General features: G+C 40.1%; 1 non-coding gene across 1 annotated transcript; it reads left to right on the top strand.

Annotated features, from left to right (window-relative positions):
• Positions 1-200: 200 nt before the first annotated feature.
• Positions 201-273, top strand: Trnam-cau. The gene has a single exon. It is a non-coding gene; the product is annotated as a tRNA-Met (tRNA).
• The last annotated feature ends 7,897 nt before the right edge of the window (positions 274-8,170 follow it).

Below are 8,170 nucleotides of genomic sequence, written 5' to 3' on the forward strand. Positions count from 1 at the left end.
AACCTTCTCTTGAGTAGTATGTTGCTAATGTTGTCTATAATGTGTGGCGGAGCGGTGCGGTGAGTACGCCCCACTCCATGCCTAGTTTTCACTGGTGACACACGTTTACATATACCTATACTTAAATACAGTAATACATAATTAACTCGAGTTACACTTTTACGCTTAATTAAATTTACGATTTCGACGCAAGATATAGAGCCTCGGTGGCGCAGTAGGCAGCGCGTAAGTCTCATAATCTTAAGGTCGTGAGTTCGATCCTCACCCGGGGCAAAATTTTTGATATTTTATAGTATAGATTTTACGAGTAAACTTTTACGTTTCGTCTATTAAGTTTGTAATGTTTGTGCTCATTCCTCTGTTTAACATGTGTTGTAGTTAGTGTTAGTAGATACTGTGTTAGTAGATGAACACGAGACTTCGCCGGCATCAAATTGAACGAAAACTATTTGTTAAATTTACAGACAATTATAAAGACATCAAAGAAAACATTACGAGACAGACTAGCTCCTGTTTGACTCCTATAGTCTATGCCTGTGAAACTTTTTCAATCACAAATAAGTAATATTAGTAAGTTCGTAAATACTTTAGTTTTTCTGAATCGTATTTCGTTAAAAAGTGTATGTGAAATGCAGTTTAATTTCTTAGGTCGCTTCCCAGGTAACAGGTCTATTGCAAAATATTTTACATACAATTGATAGAATGTTCAATTTGTGTGGTACATTCTACAGCTTAGAGTCGAGTGGCGTGTCGTGTCGTGCGCGACGTGCTGTGCTGTGCGCCACCGAGCGCGCTTTCTCTTTGTCGTCCCCCTCCAACTCCCCCGCAGCCCGCCGAACACCGCCAACATTACGAGAGCATTAGCGAGTACACTTACAGTCCGCATTCAACTAATAATTAATACTAGCTGTCGTCCGCGACTCCGTCTGCGCGGAATTAAGATAAAAACTTAATAAGTAGCGTATATACATATGTTATTCCAGACTATGAATCACTGTTATAGGTATACAGCGCCATCTTTTGGCACTATGACTAAAATTTGAAGATTTTTTTTTCCAACTCATTCACAAACTTTAGTAAAAGTTTTGGAGGCGCAATTTCCTCGTAATCTTTTCATCCATAAAAGCCAGTAGTTTTTCCTACCTTTGCATAAAGACAAAGGAACAATTTGACACTCCAGTAATTTCAGTCACGCTTTCTACTTTGGCTAACTTAAGCATTAATGTCAGGTTTGCATATTTATTTATTTGGTCTTTAAATGTGCTTTAAAAACTTGAAAGTTTCACGCAAAATACCCGCTAGTCGTGGAGATGCGAAAAGCCCCAGTCATATTACATTTGAGAGAAATTTACAATGACAATTTATATTGAATACAAAAGTATATACATACTACAAGATGTAGCTAATTAGTTGTTTCTATACATTATGAAATGTTGCAATAATTAGTGATTGCGAACACATTTACATACTTATGCATTAGAAGTTACATGTTGTACATACCTAACGATATTTATGATAAAAATGTTAAGTCAAATTTTGTGCGTACTGTGACCTAGCATGAATATTTGTGACAATCGCCATCGTCGTCAACAAAATTTCCCCCCCTATCTTCGTTAAAGTACACCAAAAATCTCATAAAAAATCAAAGTCAAATTCAGTGACATAATTGATGAGAACGAAGGTGATTGCACTAATATTCATGCTAGACCCACTGTTTCTTTAGAAGCATGTACTAATGTGGATTTCAAGGCGCGTGGCGGGCGTGCGGGCAACGCGGGGGGCGGGACCGCTGCGGTGGGCGAGTCAATATTTGGTGGACGTTTATCAGCCATTGTCTGCCGCTCAGCCGGCCGATAACTTTATTTGTTGTTTGTCCGGCGCGGCGTTACTTGTCCACTTCACACTGCTTACTGGTTACTGCACACGATCGTTGCGATATGGATCTATTATTACAGGACAATCTTCCGGTCTCATAGTCTACCTTGCACAACTTATTTTTATTAAATAGTAGTCGCGGAGGTTCACGTCGTTTTACACAGCATCAGCTTAATATAAATTAAATCATTTGTGACCATTAGAGTACAACTGATGAAAAATGTGGTTTTCATGTATAAGGCGTGCTTGCCAGTGCTTGCTAGTACGGTGCAGTGCGGGCGGCGGGCGGTGCTATCGTGCATAGCGACCGTGACGGGTTGACGTGTAAGGCGCTCGCCGATATTGTGGACCTTGTGCGGAGGTCCATGTGCTACAATGGAGTTGGCAAGTCGTCGGCTGCGACTTTATTGTTTTCTGCAAAATGCAAAACATTTAACAATAAGCAAATAAATAAGATTGCTTTGACACTTGAATGAGCGCCAGGAACCTTCACCGCGTTCATTTTTCTGTTTGCCCACAAGTTAAGCCAATCAATTTATAGTCAATGTTCGCAGCATAATCATTATGCAGGAAGGAAAAAAAACTAAAAAATAAAGTGAGCCGATCAGGGATGGCACTTTGATAGCCAGCTTGTTTTTGAAAACAGTGAAAGTAACGTAGCGTAGGTAATAATTATACACGATTAATTGATATGGGTCGAGAAATCGTAGATAAAGTTACAAATGTTATTGAAAGTAAAAACATTATTTATTGCAAGTATTTATTATTACTCCGCTTTCTATCTGTCCGTGTGTCGCGCACAAGTCTGGTGGCTTACGCCTGCAGCAGGTTCTTGTTCCATTTTGCTGTAAAATAATTTTTCGTTATTAGATATATTGTTTTATTTTATTTTGTGATTTTATTGAAAACAAATAGCTTTAAGATATTGACTGGTAAGGTAACATACACGTACTGAGGGAGAGGGAGTGATAGGGATGGGGGACGAGCCACTAGCCGCTAGTCCGCCCCTCCCCACATATCTCTCTCTACTCGTATATATATAGGAAGTGGCTTGGGCAATAATCAGTTAAATACGCTACAATACGCCTGCACTGAGTATGTCCTGGTCGTTTTGCTTTCGTCACATTTTCATCATCTGCTATTTTATAAAGACCTCACTTACTTGGACCCTGTTCAATGTTTATCGATTAGGACCTATTTAGTTCAGTGGCTTACAATAGGCCTTTTTTTAAATTGTAAAATTCAGGTTTTTGACTGAAATTACCCACGTGCCCAAAATATTGTGACAGCGGAGCTGGGGTCTGCAACCTTAGCGCATACGCCCTCGTGGCCAGTCGGCAATGGTCAGAGAGGGCCGAGGGGCGAGCGCAAGCAGCCAGTGCGCGAGTGGCCAGTGGTCAGCGAGCGACGTGTGAGATGAACACGTTCATTGAGCGACGTTTTGAAACCAAGAGGAGCGCCACTTCCGCGCCCGATGTGGGTCACGCTCACGCACCGAAATACCTCGCGCGGTGCGGGGCGGCGGGGTGGCGAGGCGGGGGCCAGCGCGGTCGACGACTTCGGTACATATTTATATCTCTCGGTGAATGTCTAAATGCGATCTTAATACGTCATTAGCGCGCCTCAATTAGTGATACACTTTACCGCTGCTAGGGGGCAGGGACGGGGGCGGGGCAGGGGGCCAGCAGCTGCCGAGTACGGAACATTAATTATTGTAATTGCTATCAATAAGATTGGAAAGTGATAGCGCAGTAATGAGTTAACCTTAATATGTTAGGGTGTTAATTTAAACTGATGAGGTACATCAATTTGACAAAATAAACATGAAGAAAAAAATAAAGCAGCTAGCCAATGAAATAGTAGTTTTACATTCGCAGCTATGTGTTCATCTGTCCAAAACCATAACATGCTTGTTGCCAATAAGCCATTGTAGTTATTGGGCAAGTTCATCATTAGTTGCACACAGAGTCCAGGGCCGAGGCCTAGGGCCAACAATCACCACTGATGTACCAATGTTTAAATTATAAACATCTGCACAACACAATGGTGAGGCGGAGCGCGACTCGTCGGGGCAGTGTGTCGCATCTATAGTGTTATTTAAAACTTTAGCTATTTATAATGCAACCGTTTTAGAGGTCGTCGTTTATACGTATGTATAGTCGGTCCTCCATCATATTGTCACGGAATGTTCTTTTCATGGCTAAGATATTTTGGATTCCGCCGCCGCTGTTACACGTATCGTTTACTTTGATGTCAATCGTCAACGTTCACCTCGGCCGGATTAAAATGCCTGAGCGTGAGGACAACTTAATGTTTTATTGTACTTTGCAACGTGTCGTTTGAGCGTGTGACGACCGACGATGTATCGTCTTGTTAAGCCTTTAAATATTCGCAAATAGCGTCGGGATTCAATCAAAGTGGTCTCTTGTTAAAAATACGGAGAGATGTCACAACACAGCATTCTCGTTTTTCCAGTGTTTAATTATGGCGGCAGTTGGCGAGCGGCACCGGCAGGGTTCACGTACAGCACTGCGAGTTGCAAGTCACTAAATAAAATTACTACATTTAATGGTTACTTACTGTTGTGGTTGGCCGAGTTTACCGGTGCTATTCCATTGAGCAGCAAAACGCTCGCTACAATGTTCAAGGTATAGTATTGGTATATGAAATGAGTTTGTTAATGTTATTTATCGTAACTATATATAATCTGACTCTCAGCAGTAAAATTTCAGGCCAAAAGTTTTATTGCATCCGTTGAAAGATGCCCTACTTTACGAGCTACTCCATGAATTTGATTTTGCCGTAGACATGTCTATGAGCACGCCGGTCGAGGGATGCCAGTTTTGCATACGATAGAAGAAAATAAATTATAGTTGACAAGCCCGATACGACTGAAGTTTTAACTTTAGTGCTATGTTGGTTCAAAGTATTTCAAATATAAAGCACAAATTCAGTCTTTTAAATTAATCTTATACCGTAGCTAGCATTTAGCAGCTATATAAAATACTCGCCTTCATAATTCAAAGAATCCATTTTTAGTCCAACATTTCAGTTCATTATTTCAACAAAGACAACACGTGACATACGCCACTAGAGGCGGCGTGCGTTGCAATCAACGCGTCGCAACACAAAGAGCGGCGCAGGCAGCGGGCGCAGGCAGCGGGCGCAGGCAGCGGGCGCAGGCAGCGGGCGCAGGCAGCGGGCGCAGGCAGCGGGCGCAGGCAGCGGGCGCAGGCAGCGGGCGCAGGCAGCGGGCGCAGGCAGCGGGCGCAGGCAGCGGGCGCAGGCCTCGGCTGCTGGACATCTTGTTTATTATTTCCTGCCCGGTGTTTACGCCGCGCTTCATCGGGCTCCTCGGCATCGGCACTCTGCTTTTCGTCTTTCGTCGATCATCGGCGGCCAACTGCGGCCCGCTGCCCGCTGTCTGCAGCTCACCGCCCGCTACCAGACTTGCCCGGACAACGCTACACAGTATGCTATTTATAATTGCCACAAATTGTTAGTTATTACGTATTTACAATTTGTCAGAATTGCACAGTCTCTTATTGATCCAACTTAAGTAATAAGACCTATATCTTTACACACCTTACGATCCGGTCGTGCATAGAACAGAAGTAAAATGAATGACTTCATATATGTACAGTCAGCTTCATAAATATAGTGGCAGTCAAGATATCCAAATATATAGGAACACCTAAAGTGATCAATTATATAAGTACAACCAAAGTCATCAAATTAATTGAAGCATCCACTCTGCTCAAAAAGATCGAAGCGTTCACATCGTCATAAATATGAGTACATTCAAAGTGCCCATAATTATAGTAACAGACAGAGCGTCAATAGTAACGAAGCATCGAAAGTATGCAAAAATATCGTAACATTAGACAAAATTGAACTCTGTCTCTATTCACTTAAGATACACTTTGAAATATACTACTTCTGTTAAATTCATTTGACGCTTTGTATCAACATAATAGGTTGTCTAATAAGTTCGTTCCGATTTTTAATAGGTAGCTTAGAATAGACCCGAATATATTACAATTTTTGAAAACATATGACATGTTTAGATAACACATCTATATATAAAAGAAAGTCGTGTTAGTTACACCATTTATAACTCAAGAACGGCTGAATCGATTTGACTGAAAATTGGTGGGCAGGTAGCTTAGAACGAGGAAACGGACATAGGATAATGTTTACCCCGTTTTCTATTTTTAATTCCGCGCGGACGGAGTCGCGGGTAAAAGCTAGTACATACTAAACGAGGATAACTTCAGCCATATTTTGACAAATGGTTGGACACGATTCGTTCTTTTCTATCAGTTTTATAAAAACTGATTCACTTAATTTTTGCCGAAATACATAAGACGTTTTGCAATAAAATCGAACAAATATAATTTAAAAGACGTATTCCAAAACTTAAGGGCCTTTAAAACTTCCCTTGAAAATGGGCACGAACTTATCGGACAACCCAACATTTTTCTTCTTATTATTATAAAGTTTAAAATGTATAAATTGACGATACATGACAGATACCTAATCTATATATATATAAAAGAAAGTCGCGTTAGTTACACTGTTTATAACTCAAGATCGGTCAAACTGATTTAGCTGAAAATTGATGGGGAGATAGCTTAGAACTAGGAGACGGACATAGGAACTTTTCATCTTGTGAGCATTTTTTTTATTCCGCGCAGACGAAGTCGCGGGTAAAAGCTAGTAAGTAATATCAAATTTTACTCTGTCACAATATGTGCTAGTTTCAATGTTTTACTATTTTCGCCGCAGTACGTAAGTTTAATGGTTCGAATCCCAGGCTTACAAGGTTTTTATTTTTCAATATTATCAATCACATATAGAGCTTGTTTTTTTTAATGAAAAGGAAAAATCTGGTTATGTACTTAGAATATGTTTTTTACTTAACAAAAACAATTTTAATTTTTTATTTTTGGGGTATTAAATATTTATATAAAATTAATAACGATTAGGTTCGGCCATCTCGGAATAAAGCGAGTGGGCGGAGAGTGTTTTCACTTGTCATTGCGGTCATTGAAATTGAATTCTATTCGTATATCCATATCCTTGAAATACACTTTGAAAGTATACGAATTCTGTTAAATTAATTGACAATTTGTATCAAAATATTTTTCTCTTACTGTTAGGTATCTTCAGTCCGGTTGCAGTAGAATTTTCCAAGCATAGATTTATTACACGTATTCGATGTCGCCTGTGACATAGTCCGCGCGGAATTAAATGACGAAACTTACAATAACAAACGTGAACAATAAAAAAACATGCTAATGACGACTCGGTTAAAAAAAGGGACAAGGAATATTGTGGTTCCTTAATTTTTAAAGATGTCGTATTCGACTACTAATGTAACCAATAATTGTTGCGATAAAGTTCAATTTTATATAACGCTTTGATAATAAAATAAAAAACCTTAAAAAATGTAAAAAAAAGTTTGGGATTCGAATCGCCAAAACTGCGTATTACAGCGAACAGTTAAGCCGTAAGGCCAAACTGGCATATATGGTGACAAATTAAAATTTGATATTGCTTATCTATCTAGTATCTGTCATGCGGGACGTAAACTTGTAGTAAATAGCAAAAAATGTTTTGATTATAAAATGTCAAATGAATTTAACAGAAGTAGTATATTTCAAAGTGTATCTTAAGTGAATAGAGACAGAGTTCAATTTTGTCTAATGTTACGATATTTTTGCATACTTTCGATGCTTCGTTACTATTGACGCTCTGTCTGTTACTATAATTATGGGCACTTTGAATGTACTCATATTTATGACGATGTGAACGCTTCGATCTTTTTGAGCAGAGTGGATGCTTCAATTAATTTGATGACTTTGGTTGTACTTATATAATTGATCACTTTAGGTGTTCCTATATATTTGGATATCTTGACTGCCACTATATTTATGAAGCTGACTGTACCTATTCAAGGTCGAGGACGCGAGTCCATGACGAGTCCATGTTGTATGTTCCATTTCCATACAGGAAGGTACCCAGAAGGTATCAATCAGGCTCAGTCTTTTCTCAGAATATCGGTTATAGATGTAGTCGTCGTACCGTAAAGTTATGTTGGACGTCGTACAAGTGCGTTTAGTATTAGGTAGGTATCTAGGTATTTGGGTAAACGAGTGCGGTGATTCAGCCACGGCCGGCGAGCGACCTTGAGCGGGCGAGCCGCGTGACGTCACACGCTGGCGCTCGCCCACCGGCAGGCACCGACACCACACCGATGTTTCATTGACATTCAATTGACATCGTAACTATG

Source organism: Papilio machaon, chromosome 4 (genome assembly GCF_912999745.1).
Source record: "Papilio machaon chromosome 4, ilPapMach1.1, whole genome shotgun sequence".
Taxonomy (NCBI): Eukaryota; Metazoa; Arthropoda; class Insecta; order Lepidoptera; family Papilionidae; genus Papilio; species Papilio machaon.